We start from the raw sequence: 19457 nt of genomic DNA, 5'->3' as shown, positions 1-19457 counted from the left end.
CGGCAACATTCTTGGGACCCATGGCTACAGTATTAAGCTCAATAATACACTATGTACGTTATATACTATGTAGTAAACACTAATACAGTACAGTACACAGTAAAGAATGTTCAATAACGATAACACGTGGCGTACGAATGTATTTAACACTACGTCAAACAAGCGAAAGCACACGAAGTCAATGTTAACGATACCGCAGTCGGAACAAAAAGAGAGAGAGAGAGCTGAACGCCCGTGCGTAAGCAAGGTGGGATAGTTGCCGACCAATAGGAAAGCAGGATCTTATAGCAGCAGCTAGCATCTGAGTAGGGAGGTAACCAATGGGTGAGCGGGAGGCTGTGAGTGAGTTTACCCAAGTTCAAGGTCTGGCGGCGTGCGCTTTTTAAAATTACTCTCAGCGACGAGTTGGGATCTCGTAAGCTTTTCGTATCCTGAAAATTTTTTTGTATACTGGAGCATAAAAATCTTTGTATCGCTTTTCGTACATTGAATTTTTCATAAGCAGAAACTTTCGTATCCAGAGGTATCACTGTATAAGCGGCGCTAGGTCTAGAAGTGATTTAAAAATCAAAATTAAATTTGACCCACCTGAAAAAAACTAAGTTCTTCGACTTCATAACTCTCAAATTCCTATTCAGACTGAGCTCTCGTTTGTTCATTTGTATATTAAAGACACAGATTATGTCATCACAGTATTACATCATAGACTGTATTCTACATAGCAAGATGTCACCCAAACCTCACAGTTTTTAACCAATGATAATTATCCACATTTTAGTTGGTACTGTACTAACATTTTAACAAAACTAGAATCACGTGACTTGAATACCCAATCAAGTGACAGTTTTACTAGGAAACTGAACCCTTTTCGACACTTTTCACGCAATTTCCATAGTTAATTTTTCAGTCTTTTGAGAGCCATGGAGGAGTGCGAACCTTCAACTTCTGGTGTGGTTTCTCATTTACTACAGCATCTACTTTGACATCAATTTCTGTGGATTTTCTCCCAAATTCTTGTCTCAATAGGATACAGCTACTAGGTTAGGTTAGGTAGTTTGTTTGAGTTAGCTGGTGGCTTTGTTTATTGCTAATTCTACATGTGCCATTATTCGTATGTTAAAACGGTAAATATATAATACTTTAAGTACTAGCAAAACTGAAATTCGCAATGAGAAATGAACGAGCGCTGGCTAGTTTGGTAATTTTCTCTATACAGTATGCTTAATAGGGGCTGGGGCATAATAACTTACATATCGGTCTATTAAAATGTGAAGTCTATATCTCACTCTAAGTCCACTGTTTACATCTGGGAGACTGCTGTCAAGTTACTACGCATGCGTTGCTTGCATTCACTTTGGCCAGCTTTTCTGTTTTTCGTATGACGTATTCATTACCTGACGTAATCATTACCTGACGTTTTTAACCAATTAGGAGCTTTCAAATATCTATGCCCAAGTTCGCAATGCTGTTTTACAACACCCATTTCTTTCCCACACTTCCCTTCAGTTTGAGTTAAACCACCATCACATAAAGACATCTCCAATAGGGAACTTATTGGAAGTACAATCTATTTTGAAATTTAGTGTAATTTCATCAATGTCGGCAATTGATTATGATGGAAATGCTCTCAGTTCAGTAAAAAGGTATTGTTACTCATATGAAATTAAAAAATAACCGCGAAATAATCCCTCAAAGATCCAATTCTCACTTAATTTTTCGGGAAACCAGCACATTTCTACTGCAGAGCTGCTGTAAGGATTGCAAAAAAAAAAAAAAAAAAAAAAAAAAAAAAAAAAAAAAAAAAAAAAAGACTGACATTCATAGGGTAAAGAATTATTTGCGATTTACTTTTTCATAATGTAGGGATTTATTTGTGATTTACTTTTAGTTTGTGACTGGGCAAGAGGGGTCCAGCTAGCGGTTGTGACCTGGGAAGGGGGTACGGCTAGCAGTTGTGACCAGGGAATGAATGATTTGAAGTTCTTTGAAGGTTTGTGACCTGGGAAGGGGGGTCCGGAGGGCTTGGCCCTTGGATAGAGGTTGTGACCTGGGAAGGAGGGTCTGGGGGCTTGTCCCCTCGCTAGGGGTTGTGACCTGGGAACTACTAAGTTAGGTAAGGTGGGTTGGTTAGGTTTTGTACCCTTTTACGAATCTTGAAAGTGTTAAATAATCACGTTTTGGCCTGTTTTCAGCCACTTACTAAAACCATATATCTTTTTCAACTGGTTATCTTGTGCTTATTTTGCATTTCTGTCCCTTATTATTGCTGCAAATCACTCATTTATGATATTTCCCCACTCAAAAAAACCTGGTTTCCCTCACGATTGTCTTTACATAAGGTGGTCCAAAAACCCATGAACAGGCGGTTTGCCCCAATAATCAAGGTCAGAAATTCATAAAGCACAAGATAGCATGTAGGAAAAATATAGGGTTCATTTATTAGGCTAGAAATTAAAGTATCATATATTTACCATTAAAACAGATTCCTTAAGTCATTCTCCACCCAAAAACCTCAATTTCCCACTGGGGGTCCCACAAAATTAGAAAGGTTAACAAATATGGCCAAAATACGGTTCCACCTCAAAGAAAAGGTCAGCTTCAGAAAAAGCACTATGTAATTCATCAGAAAAAAAATATAAAAATTATTAGTGGCAGAGCTATTGTATAAACTCACCAAAAAAGAGATATTTTTGTTCTATACAAAACAGAACTCGGAAAAAAAAAACGGTACTCTTAGAGAGAATAATGCTTGAGAGATAACCACGGAAGGTAGCCTATAGGTATTATTTCACCATCTAATTTTTGCATTGAAAAAAAAAATAAAAACTCTGCTAGTCTTGTTGTTTTGTTGGTTTCTGCTGTAGCTTCAATAGCTCCTAAATTGTTATTTTATCGCCCCTGGGATTCATCCACTCCTTTGGGGTGGAGGTAATCGGAAAACAATACTTCAGCGGAAAGTAATAACATCACAACACAATAAAACAACAAGAAAACTAACGGAAAAAAGACAGATTCGGAGATAATTTGTATTTTTCCTAACTATACAAACCTTAGCTATTTATTTAATATGGGTATTACTTTCAGCTTAGCTGAAATGACGAGCCATTAGAATTTTAACGAGGGTTTACTACCTCACCGCTAGTTAGCGGGGGGTAGGGAGGGTAGCCTGGTACCCACCCCCCCTCACACACCTGTGTGCTGAGCTCACTTTGCTTAGAGGTAGGACTTCACGGGGGTTAGGGCTGGCAGGCAAGTTTGATTAAATAGCTAAGGTTTGTATAGTTAGGAAAAATACAAATTATCTACAAATTTGTCATTTGTTCCATAACTGAAATACAAACCACGCTATTTAATATGGGTGACTCAACCCTTAGGAAGGGTGGAAAAGTCCCAGCCATACTGGCTTTTGGCTTTGCCCGGGGACTCAGTATCTGTGTGTCAGTACTCAACGATAAGGAGTCCCTGCACCTCGCTAGAACCTTGCTGTGCAAGGGCTGCGGCCTACGTAAGCTGTGTGTGAAGGTATGAAGTGTGACCAGTCCTAGGTAGTTGACCTGAAGTCCTTTAGATGGCAACTTTAGGCTAGGACTCTCCCAATACCACCTCGTCAGGGTATGGGGACGTGACAGTATTAACTTAATACTAGGAGCACAAGGAAACATGGTTTACCTGCAGTGGTTCCAGGTCAGCTGTGCAGAGAACCCAGGATGCTGCTTTCCCCAAGAGTGGGGAGTATGAAGAAAAGAATAAGGGCCAGACAAACCTTTTCATTCATGCAGACTAAGACCGGGTAACAATGCCCTCAACCTTCTGCTACTTGTCCATTAAGGAGCCTGAGGTTTTAAACCAGCTGTTGTGCAGCCATCACAGGGCCGATAGAGAACGTATCGAGCCTCCTGTGGGTCACGTCTTGCAGGTAGTGGGTTGTGAAGGTCGTCTGATGCTTTCACATTCCCGCTTGTAGAACCTGCGTCACTGAAAAAGTTCTTCTTGAAGGCCAGGGACGTAGCTACGCCCGACATCATGCGCTCTAAGGCGACACGACGGAAGATGGTCAGGATTCAGGGACAGATGGATCACCCTACGAATCCATGACGAGATAGTATTCTTGGTGACCCTCCTCTTTGTTCTCCCAGTGCTCACAAACAAAGCTTGCACTTGGGGATGAAATGCAGCCGTTCTTTGAGATATAACCTCAGACTCCTTACTGGACAGAGTAGGGGATGGTCTGGGTCATCTGTTACAGAACGAAGACTCGAAATCCGGAAAGAGTCGAATCGAGGATCCGGTACTCCCGGATTCTGTGTCTTAGCCACAAACTCAGCGACGAATCTGAACATTACCTCCCCACATCCCCTTGCATGGGCGAGTCATACGAGAGACCATGAAGTTCACCGACTCGCTTGGCCGAGCCCAAAGCTAGAAGGAACACCGTATTCCAAGTTAGGTGGCGATCTGAAGCCTGGCGTAATGGTTCGTAGGGAGGTCTCTTAAGAGGCCTGAGAACTCGAACCCCGGTCCCTGGAGGAGGTCTCACTTCCGACTGAGGGTAGGTAAGTTCATATCTTCGTATGAGTAGGGAAAGTTTCAGCGAGGAAGAAATGTCCACTCCTTTGAGCCTGAAGGCTAGACTTAAGGCTGAGCGACAGCCTCTCATTGCCAAGACTGAAAGGCGCATTCTTCCCGCAAATATACAAAGAACTCCGCTATTGCTGGAATAGTGGTATCGTGTGGAGAGATACCCCTTCCACGACTCCAACCACAGAAAACTCACCACTTTGCCTGGTAGACCCCTGCAGATGACCTACGCAGGTGTCCAGACATCCCGTTCGCAACTTGTTGCGACAATCTTCTCTCAGTGAGGAGATGCTGGATAGTCTTCAGGCGTGAAGTCGAAGCGAAGCTACGGCTTTGTGAAAGATGTTGGCGTGTGGTTGTTTGAGTCGCTTGTGTCGCAGAGGGAGTTCTCCCAGAAGTTCCGTTAGGAGTTGCGGAAGGTCCGGAAACCATTCCGCGTGATGCCATAGCATAGCTATAAAGGGTCATCGAGAGATTGACCGATATTCTGGTCTTGTTGAGCACCCTCCTCATCAGACAGAACGGGGGAAAAGCGTACACGTCGGTGCTGTCCCACCGTTGTTGGAAGGCATCTTGCCAAAGTGCCTTGGGATCCGGGACTGGAAGGCAATACAGCGGGAGCTTGAAGTTCAACGCTGTAGCGAACAGCTCCACAGTCGGGTAACCCCACAAAGTCCTTACTTTGTTGGCTACTGGATGATCCAAGGACCACTAGGTACTCATTATCTGAGACGCTCTGCTCAGACTGTCGGAGAGCACATTCCCTTTGTCTGGAATGAAGCGAGCCGAGAGAGGAATCGAGTGGACTTCGGTCTATCTCAGTATCTCTACTGAGAGATGGGATAGCTGCTTTGAAAAGGTACCTCCTTGCTTGTTGATGTAAGCCACTACTGTGGTGTTGTAGCTCCTCACACCACAGAGTGATCCGCCAGGTCCTTGTTGGAACTGTTGAAGGGCCAGGAAGACGGCCTTCATCTCTAGCCGATTTATATGGAGGCACTTTTCCGATTCTGACCACAGGCCTGAGGTTCTGTGGCACAGAACGTGCCACCCCCCCCCCCCTTCCTTTGAGGTGTCCGAAAACAGCATCCAATCCGGGGGAAGGAACGAGAAGATCCATTCTTCTTCATAGGTTCTCGCCTGTCACCCACCACTGGCGGTTCGTCCGTTCCGCAGGATCCATAGGGATCATGATGTCCGGGCAATCACAGCCTTGATTCCACTAGGACCTGAGTCGCCCCTGGAGAGACCTCATCCTGAGGCGACCGTTGAGAACTAGAGGAGCCAAGGGTGAAAGGTGACCGAGGAGACGTAACCACGATTGGGTTGGAAGCTCTTCTCGTCTGAGGAAAGGGCTTGCGACTCTTCTCAGCCTTGCTATCCTGTCATCTGATGGAAAGGCCTTATGGAGATTGGTGTCTCTAATCATGCCTAGGTGAACCAGTCTTTGATTGGGCAGCAGAGCAGACTTCTCGAGACTTACCATGATCCTTAGATCCTGGCCAAGTCCTAAAAGTTTGTCTCGAAGTCAAAGAGGGAATGACTCCGAGTCTGCTAGGATCAGGCAGTCATCCAGATAATCCAGATAATGGAGGAGACGGAAGCCGATCCTGAGTGCCCACGATGATATTAGGGTGAACACACTGGTGAAACCCTGTGGTGCTGTGGAGAGACCGAAACACGGCACCTTGAACTGGTACTCCTAGTTGTCTATGCTGAATCCTAAGTACTTCCTTGAAGACGGATGGACTGGGATCTGGAAGTACGATCCCTTCAGGTCTAGTATACACAAGAAGTCTTGCAGGCGAACCTTCTTTAGCGTTCTAAGATGATCTGAAGTGCTGGCATGTTGTCTCGGAAGAACTTCTAAGAGAAGAGATAACGCCCATGATGATGTCCTTTGAGGGACGGCAGCGACAGCAGACTCCCCAGGCACAAACAGGACAGCTCTGCTTCGTTGACACTCTTTAGTCAAACGAAGAAAAACTGCATAGTTAACTGGGAAAATAAAATTAAAAAATTATTTTAACAGAAATTCCGCAGGGAGGAACTCCGAAGAGTAACCCCGAGGGAATAGCAAAAAATAAGAATTAAGTATGCGTCCTCCTCCCCCACTGACATTCACGGGAGAAGGGGGAGGGCGGAGAAACTGTAATAAAAACAGAATTATAACAGAATTATAATTATCTAAATCATCTAAGAATGTTCACTAATAGTGAGAACTGCTGACCCCCCCGAAGGGAAGTGTTCCCCACGGAGAATGCTGAAAAGTTAAATATACAATTAGATTTCATTAAAAATAATTGAGACAAAAAAACGGAATAGCAACCCAAAAAGTAAGTAAAAAGACAAAAGCATTAATGGCTGTCAAAGAGGCAAGGGTGAAAGCGGACACGTCCGCTTACCACCCGAGCCGATAGCAAAGTGAGCTCAGCACACAGGTGTGGGGGGGGGTACCAGGCTACCCTCCCTACCCCCCGCTAACTAGCGGTGGGGTAGTAAACCCTCGTTAAAATTTTAATGGCTGGTCATTTCAGCTAAGCCGAAAGTAATATGACAAATTCGTAGATAATTTGTATTTTTCCTAACGATACAAACCTAGCTATTTACATGGGGTAATTACTTTGGCGACAGCCGATGACGAGCCATAAAGTTTTAACGAGGGTTTCCTACCCCACCGCTAGTTAGCGAGGGGTAGGGAGGGGAAGCTAGCTACCCCTCCCCCTCACACACACCGGAGAATACTCCACTTTACTTAGAGGTAGGACTTATCTTGGGGGACAGGGCTGGCGGGCACATAACTGTAAATAGCTAAGGTTTGTATAGTTAGGAAAAATACAAATTATCTACGAATTTGTCATTTGTTCCGTAACTGAATACAAACCACGCTATTTACATGGGGTGACTTAACCCTTAGGAAGGGTGGTAAGTCCCGGCCATACTGGCTTTGGCTTGCCCGGGGAATCCATATTCGAGTGGTCAAGTACTCGGACAATACGGAATCCCTGCTCCTCGCTGGCGGTTGTGAAACTGCCGCGGCCTACGTAAGGTGTGTGCGAAGGTGAAAAGTGACTTGTCCCAGGCAGTTCTCCTGGAGTCCCTCAGAAGGAAATCCAGGCTAGGACTCTCCCAATACCACCTCGTCAGGGTATGGGGACATGACAGTATTACACATAATACTAGGAACACAAGGAAGCATGGTCTACCTGCAGTGGTTTGAGGTCAGCTGTGCAGAGAACCTAGGATGCTGCTTTCTCCGTGGGAGGAGAGGATGAAGAAAAGAAAGGGGCCAGACAGATCTTTTCATTCATGCAGACTAACACCAGGTAACAATGCCCTCAACCTTCTGCCACTTGTCCATCAAGGAGCCTGAGGTTTAGACCAGCTGTTGTGAAGCCACCACAGGGCCGATAGAAACGTATCGAGCCTCCTGTGGGTCATGTCTTGCAGGTAAGGGGCTGAGAAGAAGGTCTGACGCTTCAACATCCCCGCTTACAGGACCTGCGTCACTGAAGATGCTCCATGAAGGGTAGGGACGTATCTAAGCCCCTGACATGATGGGTTCTAGAGCGATGCGACGGAGAAGGGTCAGGATTAAAGGCAGGGTGTAGCACCCTGCGAATCCAGGCCGAGATGGTACTCCTGGAGACCCTTCTCCTCGTTACCCAGGCTCCACGAACTAGACTTGGACCTGGAGACGACCTGCAGCTGTTCTTTGAAGACACCAGCTCGGACTCCCTACCGGCAAGGTAGGAGATGGTCTGAGTAATCTGCTACAGGACGGAGACCCGAGCCCTGGAAGGATTCTGAGTCTCGGCAACAAACCTCAGGGACGAACCTTTAGTTGTCTGCCCCTAACCCCCCTGAATGGGCGAAGTCGTAAGAGAGACCATGCAACTCGCTTGGCTGAAGATAGGCTAGCAGGAACACTGTCTACCCAGAAAGGGGGTGGTCTAAGGACTACGTAGTGGTTCGTCTGGGGGGGTCTCTTTAGAGACTCGAGGACTCGAACCACGTTCCAAGGAGGAGGTCTCACCTTCGACTGAGGGCAGGAGAGGACAAGGCTTCGCATGCGAAGGAAGAGTCCCAGCGGGGGAGAAATGTTTGTCCCTAGAACCAGGAGGCAAGCCTTAAGGCTGGGGGATAGCCTTTCACAGTCGAAACTGAAAGGCACACTTATCCCGCAATCCCACTAGGGGCTCCGCTATGCTGGAAGCGGCAACGTGTGGAGGGATGCCCTCTCCCCGACACCGGTTACAGAAACTCGCCCTATCGCCTAGGAGATTACTTGCGGAAGACTTGCGCAGGTGTCCAGGCCTCCTTTTCGCCACTTGTTGCGAAAATCCTCTCTCTTTGAGGAGGTGCTGGATGGACTCCCGGCGTGGAAGAGGAGCAAGCTACGGAGGCAACACATCGATGGTGTCCCACCGTTGCTGGAAGCCATCCTACCAGAGGGCCTTGGGATCCGTGACCGGGGAGCAGTACAGCGGGAGCTTGCAGCTCAGTGCTGTAGCTAACCGGTCCACCGAGGGAGCCCCACCGAGGCAGGACTTGTAGGATCCAAAGACCACTCGGAATGTGGTGTCCGTGACACACTGCTCAGACTGTCGGCGAGCCCATTCCTTTGCCTGGAATCAAGCGAGCTGCCAAGGAGACCGAGGGGGACTCAGACCATCCCGGTATCTCTACCGCAGGATGAGATGGTTGTACTGAAAAGTACCTCCTTGTCTGGGCCAGAAAACCATCACTGTGGTGTTGTTGATCCTCATAACCACAGAGTAGTCCGCCAGGCTAGGTGGAGCTACTGAAGAGCCAGAAACACAGTTTCCGTCTCTAGTAGGCCTAGAGAAGGTTCTTCCTGGTTCTGACCCCGGTCTGAGGACCCGTGGATCAGAACGTGGGCCACCCCCTTTTCTTTGACGCATCTGAAAACAGCATCAAGTCAGGGGGAGGACGAGAAGGACCACTCCCTCTTGTAGGCCCTCGTCAGCTTCCCACCCCTATGGGTTCGTCTGTACCGGTTGTCCCCTAGGGGTCTTGGCGTCTGGGGAGACGCGCCCCCGACTCCCCCGCGCCCTGAGTCGCCACTGAAGAGAACTCAACCTGGGGCGACTGTGGAAACCAGACGGGCCAGGGAGGGGAGACGAAACAACCTTGGGTTGGAGGGTCTTCTCGTGTGAGGAAAGGTCTCGCGACCTTCCTCTGCCTTGGTACCCTGACGTCTGAAGGGAAGGCTACGGGAGATAGGAGCCTAAGACCAGGCTCGGTATACCAGAGTCTGAGAGGGCTGCGGGGAGGACTCCTCGAGGACCACCATGATCTTTAGAACTTGGAAAAGTCCGAGGAGCTTGTCCCGATGACGAAGAAGGGAAGCCTTCGAGACTTCCATGATCGGCCAGCCACCCAGGAACGGAGTGGCTGGATGCCGATGCTGAGCGCCCGTGAAGAGATCCGAGAGGAAGTATCGGAGAACTGTTGAGGTGCCGTGGAGAGGCCGAAGCACAGCCCTTGAACTGGTATACCCGCCTTCCAGGCGGACACCAAAGTACTTCCTTGAAGATGGGTGAACCAGGACCGGAAGTACGAGACCTACCGGACCAGTGTACCCATGAAGACTTGTGGTCTCACAGCAAAGCAGACCGAGTCTGCTGTCGCTATGCTAAACAGAGACTGTTTGACAACCCTGTACAGAGTCGAGGAGGGAAGGAGGCGACTACGGAGGCCTCGAAACCAGTTGGCCACCTCTTGGAGGGGGCGCCTCTCCGACATGGACTGGACTTCCGCCCGGATGACCCGTCCCCTCACCGATCCCTACCCAGGGAGGAGGAAGGGGCTCGAAACCAACCGGGACTGTTGAAGGAGACAAGCTCGGAGAGCTGGCCCTTGGCCTAGCCTCTGGCGCTCTCCATTCCCTAAAACCAGGGTAAGCTGCACTGGCGTAAGGGAGCCCTTGGGTGAGTAGAACTCGGTCCAGGACCGAACCCTTCCTTTACCGAAGAGGAATCTCTGAATATGGGATCCCCTTGAGGTTTCTTTTGAGGGCCAGAACCTGCCAGAACGCAAGTTCTGACCCCTGGAGCTCCTCCTCCTGATGGACTGGCAGCAAGGTCTCCCATTCCCGGAGGCTCTTCCTGGGAGACTCGTAGACATGCCCCAAGGGTCCAACTGGATCCTGTCGGATCCTTGCGGAAGACAGGACCTCAGGATCCCAACTAGGAGGGAAACAGGACCCCAGCGAAGAAGGATGTAAGGCTTCGCCCCCTCCGCACGATAGGACTCTCAGGAAGAGGCGGAGATTCTCCCTATGGAGTGAAGGGGGAGAGGACCGGGTCTTCCGACCCTCCTGGGGATGGGCAAAGCTCATCCGCGGGGGAGGGGAGATGGAGACTGAGGAGGGCTCATCGCCTGTGTAAGGACTCGCGAAGGGACAGGATAGTCCTTGGGGAAGATACCATGCCAAGGATTCTTCTCACCCCCTTCAGGGGGAGAGGAAGCTGCTACTGATTAGTGACCACAGTCAGAAGGCACAGGCTCATTGCCTGTTTGAGCGCTCTGACTACGGCATCCCACCAGGGATGCCGACCAATCCTCGCACTGACAGGGAGTCCCTCTGGAGGGAAGAGGATCGTTCGATCCTCTGGGGGAGATGACACATGAGGGTTCGCCCGTAGAGAAACTGCAGTGAAGGGAGAAGAGACCTTTGACCTGTCCGGAAACCTCCCCCCATCCGGAGAGGGCGCTGCTCTGCGCTGCGGGGGAGGGAAACGCAGAGGTGGCCTGACTGCCATAAGCCCTGATGTTAACAGGGAGCGGTCGTGTTGGAGAACGGTGCGCCGATCACGCTGACAATCGCGCGAAAAGCACATATCTAGGTAGCGTGTGAATAAAGCATGCGTAGCAGATAACCGCACCCGCATGCCCGCGAGAGCGTGGGCGTATCGGCGACCGCGTGAACGATCCCCGCGTCTCAGCACGTATGAAAAATGCTGGCGCTTGTGCGTGAAAGATTGTGGGCGAGGGAAACCATCCCACGCGTGAACGATCTCGGCGAAAAAGCTTGCCGGTGTTCCGACGGCGATTGCATGTGGGGAACCATCCCACGCGCGGAAGAATAACGCAGAAGAAACGCTGACGATCTTCGGTGCTTACGCGAGTACGAAGATCGTCGGCGCTAGCGCGAGAGAAAACCGTAGGAGACAGTGGGCGGGGACCCATAGTGCTCGCGCGTGTAAGATCTCGAACTATGTAAGGCGATTCGCGCGAGCCCGGACGATCTCCGACGCTCACGCGTAAGCGACGATCGTCGGAGCTCGCGCGCGTGAAAAGATAGTCGGCGATCACGAGCGGGAAACTCGGTGCCCGCGCGCGGACAATCTACGACGATCGCGAGCGGGAAACCGCGCACGGACGATCCGTGCGATGATTGCGAATCCGTGCGAACGGAACAACCTTCGGCGCTCACGCGTACTGTGAAGATTGTCGGCGCTCGCGCGCCTAGTGCCGAATCCGAAGATCGGCGGCGAACGGCCGTAGGCGATCGCATGCGGAGAACCGCGCGCGGATGGCCTCGTTGTCGTGCGAGGGAAACCATCCCGCGCACAGAACGATCATAGGAGCCTAAGTGTACTAAGAAGATCGTCGGCGCTTCCGATTAGCACCGGATCCGAAGATCGCCGGCTAACGGCCATTGCTGATCGCGTGCGAAAACCGCGCGCGGGAAACCATCCCGCGCACAGACCGATTCTCGGTGCTTTCACACACTAAGAAGATCGTCAGCGCTTGCACGTCTAGCTGGATCTGAAGATCACCGGCTAACGACCGTTGCCGGGATGACGATTGCGAGCGAAAGGGCCTGAAGGTCGCGCGCGGGAAACTATCCGCGCATGGGCGATCATCAACGCTTACGCGTCAGCGCGAACAGAAGATAGTCGTCTAACAACCCTCGACGATCGCGAGATCGCGCGCAGGAAACCATCCCGCGCGCGGGCGATCATCAACGCTTACGCGTTAGCGCGAACAGAAGATCGTCAGCTAACGATCGTCGACAATCGCGAGATCACGCGCGGGAAACTAACCCGCCCGCGGGCGATCATCAACACTTACGCGTTAGCGCGAACAGAAGATCGTCGACGATCGCGAGATCGCGCGCGGGAAACTATCCCGCACGCGGGCGATCATCAACGCTTACGCGTTAGCGCGAACAGAAGATCGTCGGCTAAACCGTCGACAACCGCGAGGTCGCGGGCGGGAAATAATCCCACACGCGGGCGGTCTACAGCGCTTATGCGTGAGTGAAGATCGTAGGCTCCTGCACAACAGAAGATCGTCGGAAGAAGGTTGAAGGATCGCTAACTCATAGATCAGGAACTGGGATGTGTCCCTAAAAGGGAGAGCATCCCCTGAAGAGGACCAGGAGGTCTACTTCAGTGCCGACGATCAACTGAAGGACTGCTAAATACTCCGAGGAGTGGTCTCTGTGAGGTACCTTTCCCGCGAACGGTAGAGGTGGCCTTCATAGAAGAGACTTAGAGACACCGAAGGCTGAACTGCTGGTGAGCGCCAGTGCGCTATCTCAGGAACCCCAACGATGTGCGCAAATGCGCAGGGAACGTTGGTAGCAGCCTAACTGGATACTGGAACAGGGAATCTCAAAGGCAGTCTCAGGAACAGCGGGAACAGCAGGAACAGCAGTCGAGCGCTAGCGCATAAGAGAACGTTGGCGCACAGGTAATACCTGGCACTTAAGAAACTTACTCAAGGTGTGAGAAAGTCTCTCCTGCCCCGAAGGGAGGAGCCCGTTAGATAACGGGGGCGTGGGCGCCCAAGGCGCGTCTGCCGTCAGGAACCGCAGGCAACAGGAACACTGAGGGACGAGAGACCAAGGGTCTAACGAAGCCTGAGTAGCGAGGCCCCGAGGGGATTAGTTGCAAGACCCCCGAAGGGTCAATGCAACGACAAACCGAAGTTTCTCCGTCACTAAACACCGAAGCGTGGAAGTGACTAAACTTACGAGAGCCCGAGGGAACTGCGTAACTAAGATCCGAGACCCCAAAGGGTCAGGGAAAAAAGAGAAACCGAATTTTCGCTGACACTAACACCGAAGTGCTAGTGACTGAACAGCAAGCTGCTGACAACAGGAACAATCCTCCGAAGAGGAGTCTCTATGAGTGGTCACTCTCGCGAACGAGAGAGGTGAGCACTTCGTAGAAGACACGTGAAGGAGCCCCGAAAGGCCGTGAGATCAGCTGACGTAAACAGGAACAATCCTCCGAAGAGGAGTCTCTGTGAGTGTCCTCTCACGCGAACGGGAGGGGACACTTCGTAGAAGAGACAAAAGGAGCAATCCTTCGAGGAGGAGCCCTTAGTGCAGCCTCCCTCGCGAACGAGAGAGGGCCGGACTGATCCTGCAGCTGCTCAGCCCCTTGAGCGTAGCTACAGAAGCGACCTCTCAGCCCCGAGAGCATAGTCGCTAGTACCATGGTCTAGCCTTGCAACCGCTCAGCCCCTTGAGCACGTTACAAGGGAGGTCGCCCAGCCCCAAGAGCATAACCACCAAGGACCAAGGAAAAGTAAAAGGGAAGTTAACTAACTACCCTGGAGGCGAACCTCCTTATCGTTCTAGGATGCAAAAAAGACCTGGCAATAATCACGTGGGAACCTCTAAGAGAGGGGAACGCCCCTGACGAATGCCTGAGAGAAGGCGGCGAAGCCGACTCCCCAGGATAAACAGGACAGCTCTGTTTCGAAGGCACACACAACAGGCACGAAGAAACAGCATCGTAAACTGGAAAATAAAACAGAATAATTATTTAACAGAAAATTCCCCCAGGTGAAACTCCGAAGAGAAACCCCGAGGGAAAGAACATAAGAACGAAAGAAGGTATGCGGCCCCCATCCCCCACCCGGCATGCCCAGGTGAGGGGGGGGACGAAAGTTAACAAAACAGAATTATAACATGACAAATTCGGAGATAATTTGTATTTTTCCTAACCATACAAACCTTAGCTATTTACATTGGGTGACATTGGGGTTTACCTTTCGGCGTAGCTGAAATGGCGAGCCATTAGAATTTAACGAGGGTGTATTACCCCCGCGCTAGTTAGCAGGGGGGTAGGGGAGTGGTAGCTAGCTACCCCTCCCCCTCTCACACACCGGTGAACTGCTTCACTTCACTTAGAGGTAGGACTTGCCTTGTGGGACAGGGCTGGCGGGCAAATATGTGTAAATAGCTAAGGTTTGTAAGGTTAGGAAAAATACAAATTATCTCCGAATTTGTCATTTGTTCCGTAACCGAAATACAAACTACGCTATTTACATTGGGTGACTTACCCCTTAGGAAGGGTGGAAAGTCCCCAGCCATACTGGCTTTGGCATTAACCGGGGACTCAGAATCCGAGTGAGTCGCACTCGAGAAAAGGAGTCCCAGCACCTCACAAGTTCCTTGCTCCGCAAGGAAACGTGTGGCCTACATAAGCTTGTGTGTGAAGGAAGAAAGTGTGACCAATCCTAAGCAGTTGACCTGGAGTTCCAGAAGGAACTCTGGGTTAGGACGTTCCCAATACCACCTCGTCAGGGTATGGGGGACGCGACAGTATTGACTCAATACTCGGAACACAAGGAAGCATGGTTTACCTGCAGAGGTTTGAGGTCAGCTATGCAGAGACCAGGATGCTGCTTCCCCAGTAGAGAGGACGATGAAGAAAGAAGTAAGGGCCAGACATACTTCTTTCGTTCATGCAGACTAAAACCTGATAACAATGCCCTCAACCTTCTGCTACCTGTCCAAAAAGGAGCCTGAAGTTAGACCAGCTGTTGTGTAGCCACCACAGAGCGATAGAAACGTATCGATACTCCTGTGGGTCACGTCCTGCAGGAAGCGGGCTGCAAAGGTCATTAGACGCTTCCAGACTCCAGCTTGTAGCACCTGCGTCACAGAGTACAGTAGTTCTACTCAAAGGCGAGGGACGTTGCGATGTATCCGACATCGTGCTGTAGGGCGACGTGACGGGGGAGGGTCTGGATTCAGGTCAAGATGAATGTCCTTGAGTCCGAGCTGAAGAGGTATACTGGTGACTCTCCCGTGTCCTTCCTGTGCTCCCAACCCGGCTGCACGTGAGGACAAACTGCAGCTGTTCTCAAAGATAACCCCTCGATTCCTTTACTGGAAAGAAGGAGAAGGTTTGGGTCATCTGATACAGAATGGAGACTCAAAATCTTGAAGGAGTTGGACCGAAGGCCCGGGACCCCAAGATTCTGAGTCTAGCAAACAACTCAGGAGCGAACCTGAATGTTGCCTTCCCCTATTCTCTTGAAAGGGCGGAGTCGTACGAGACCAAGAAGATTGCTTACACACTGGCCGAGGCCAGAGTGAGCAGGAGCACCGTCCCCCAAGACGGAATACGATCAGAGGCCTGACGTAATGGTTCTTGAGAAGATCTCTTAAGGGACTAAAGAGTCCGAACCATGCTCCATGGAGGAGGTCTCACTCCGACAGGGGGCAGGGACATTCGCAGCTTCGCATGAGCGAATAAAGGTCTAGCGGGAAGGAAAAAGTCTTCCTTTCAGCCTGAAGGCCAGGGAAAGGCTGAGCGAAAGGCTTCGCTGCCGAGAGCGGAAAAGAGTTTCCTCCCGCCGAAAAGCAATAACTCCGTAACTGCTGGAGAAGAGGCCTCGAGGGAAGAGGTATCTCTCCCACGACACCAACCACAGAAGACTCTCCACTTCGCCTGGTAGACCCCTGCGGATTACTATCGCAGGTGACGCGACCTCCGCTCCGCGACTGTAGCGGGTTGTCTCTTCTTGAGGAGGCGGCGTAGTGTCTCCAGGCGTGAAGCCGAAGCAAAGCAACGGCTCGTGAAAGATGTTGTAGTGTGGTTGTTTGAGTAGCCTGTGCCGTGGAAGAAGCTCTCCCGGGAGTTCCGTCAGGGGTAGCAGAGGGTCCGGAAACCGTTCTGCGTATAGTCACAGTGGAGCTCTCAGGGCCATCGAAAGGTTGACTCTGTCAACCTAGTTGGTTGTGTTGAGACACATTCTCAACAGACAACAATGGTGGGAAGACGCAGGCGTCGATGTTGTCCCACCGTCACCGGAAAGCATCTTGCCAAAGAGTCTTGGGGTCTGAGACCGGGGGGAAGAACAGCGGAAGCTTGAAGTTCCAGGCTGTCGCGATCAGGTCCCCCAGGCCAGGATTTGCTGGTTACTACAGGCCAAAGACCCCCAGGTACTCTCCATCTGCGAGGCTCTGCTCAGGTAGTCGGAGAGAACATTCCTCTGCCCGGAATGAGCGAGCCGATAGTGGTATTGAGAGGACCTCGGATCATCTCAGTATCTCTACTGCAAAATGCGTCCCTTGCTGGTTGGAATGCGCCAGTACCATGAAGTCGTCACGCACGGAGCGACTCGGCAGGAACTGTAGGATCTGTAGAGGGGCCAGACTACGGCCCCTAAGCCTGCCTGAATGATGGGGAGGTATCCTTCCGGTCCTGACCATAGGCCTGAACCGGAACATGCCCCCCCCCCCCCCCTTTTCTTTGACGAGTCCGAGAACAGCATTAAAATGTGGGGAAGTGACGAGAATATCCACTCCCATGCAAGAGGTTCCATAGGTCAACACCCATTGCAGGTCTAAACGTTCCGCTGGTCCCACAGGGGCCAGTAAGTCCGGTTAATCGTTGCTTCGATACCACCGGAACTTGGGCCGCCTCACAGGGAACTTATCCTGAGGCGACCGTTCGGGACTTTAGACGGGACAATGAGGAAAAGGAAAAAAGACCCAGGAAACGTTCCAAGGTAGGGCTGAAAGCTCTGCTTGACTGAGAACAGGTACTGCGACTCTCCTCAGCCTTGCCACAGTCAACTGAAAGGAAGGCTCGGAGAAGGAGGCAACAGCATCTGGTGTTCCCAGGCGGTCACCCATCCAAGTACTGACCAGACCCAACGTTGCTTAACTTCGCTGATCGGACGAGAAGCGGTGTTTTCAACATGGTAAGGCCGTTGACTCAATATCATGGCTTGATACTCCAGATGTTGAGGCAGAAGTAGAGAAGGCTCCTAGCAAATTACCATGATCCCTCACTCTTGGTAAAGACCCGGAAGCTTGTCCCGGTGTTGAAGAAGGTTGAACCCGAGCCTACCAGGGTTGACCAGACCTCCAAAAAGCAAAGGAGGCGGAAGCCTGCTCCTGAGCGGCCATGAGGAAAGCAGGGAGAGTTCTCTGGGGAAAAACCTCCGATGCCGCGGCGGGATCGCCACACCGCATCTTGAGCAGGAACACCTGTAGTCTAGGCTGAATTCCAAGAGCTTCCTGGAAGATGGATGGAATGGAAACTGGAATTACCCGTCCTGCCGATCCAGAGCCTAAGGAGTCCTGCAGCCTTGTTACCAGTCTGATCGACTCTGCTGTTCCACGCTGGACGAAGTTTGTCCGACAAACTTGATCAGATCTGAGAGGTCGACGACGGGACTCCCGTCTCGGATGCTTTCCTACGAGAAAGGATCGACTGAAGAAGCTGGGGGGCGAAGCCGTCGACGACCCTATGGAGGACCTTCTCCTAAGGCATGGATCCTTCTGCCCAAACGGGCAAAACTCTTGCTGCCCCATGGCATAGAGGTTCAGTGACACTGGATTCGCTGACAGAGACGGAGAGATGGTAAGAGCGAGGCGCGATATCCTTGGCTGATCACGGAGATCGTGCAGGAATCGGCATCGGGAAGCTGTTATTCGGATGAGTAACCTTAGGCAACCCCCCAGCGTGAGACCTGCCAGGGGAGGTTGCCAATCCTAGAGTTTGTGAACTCTGCCGCTCCCTCTAGGATTATGCCTCCCCGGGAGAGCCTCCCGTGCTACCTGTCCCTGACAGGAGGGAATTGCTATTGTACACCTTGTCTTAGCTGCTGTAGCCGGTCCGATAACTTAGGCCGACGAGGCTGAAAGAAGAGGCGTTGGAGGCCTTCATGGTCTGGAAGAAAGCGCCTTGGAGGAGTGAAAACGGAAGTCGACTTCCTCCGCACTACAGCTGTCCATGTCTCTGTCCTTGGGCTCAAACAAGCTCTTCCCAAAGATGGAAGAGTGTCTGAGTTTGTCGACATCCACGGATGAGACACCCGAGGGGAAGCCCTCGTTCACTGCGTCTAGATGCTCCAACATCGAGTTTGCCCGCAAGATCGAAACTTGGCGACGGAACGCAAAGGTGCTTGAGCCTGAGAGGAGGAAAGTACCTATGATCTTCCTGGAGCTTTCTTGTACAAAACCTCGGGTCGCAACCGAGAAGGGAAAGGACCTGGTAAGCCCCTTACACGGGACGGAGAAGAGGAAGGGCTAAACCAGTCACCCCTTGCCCGACGGAGAAATCTCGAAAGGAACATTCCCTGGCACGACCCTTCCAGGGAATGACGAGGAGGATGGGCTAACCCAGGTTCTGGAAAGAATGTTGCCCAGACCTCTCTGAAGATTCTTCCTGCTCTTGCATGTGCCATGCTCTGCGTTTACGGGGTGAAGACCGTGTTCTGGAAATACGCGTTCCAGAAGACTCGCCAGGCTGGCCGTGTTGCGAAACCCCGACGGGAATCGCGGTCGCAATCGCCCTGGTGCTCGCGTGATGGTAAATCAATGGTTCGTGTGTGGCCGAACGTGGAAGCGCCAGTGCGCAGGCACGCAGGAGCGCGGACGAAAGTGCGCGGGCACGCAGGAGCGCGGACGAAAGTGCGCGAGGGAGCGCAGAAGGAGGGCGAGCGTGGTTGGAAGGGCAAGAGCAGGCGGTCGGAATCCGATAGTTCACAGGCGAGTGATGACCCGTAGGCAAGCAATGGCTACTGCAGGAATCAAGCCGGTGCTCGCGCGATGGAAACCCGTCGGTTCGCGCGATGGAACACCGTCGGTT

The 19457-nt window shown here is 51.2% G+C and overlaps 1 protein-coding gene and 1 non-coding gene across 9 annotated transcripts in view; both read right to left on the bottom strand.

Moving 5' to 3' along the window:
* Stacl (Stac-like) overlaps positions 1-19457 on the bottom strand; it is a 963585-nt gene that overhangs the window by 46558 nt on the left and 897570 nt on the right. The gene's annotated exons all lie outside the window — the stretch shown is intronic.
* LOC137629950 (5S ribosomal RNA) lies at positions 17458-17576 on the bottom strand. Its single transcript, XR_011041621.1, has one exon. It is a non-coding gene; the product is annotated as a 5S ribosomal RNA (ribosomal RNA).

The sequence above is a fragment of the Palaemon carinicauda genome, chromosome 2, assembly GCF_036898095.1.
Source record: "Palaemon carinicauda isolate YSFRI2023 chromosome 2, ASM3689809v2, whole genome shotgun sequence".
NCBI classification, from domain to species: Eukaryota; Metazoa; Arthropoda; class Malacostraca; order Decapoda; family Palaemonidae; genus Palaemon; species Palaemon carinicauda.
Note: the sequence above shows the minus strand (reverse complement) of the source record. Positions and strands in the feature narration are given on the sequence as shown.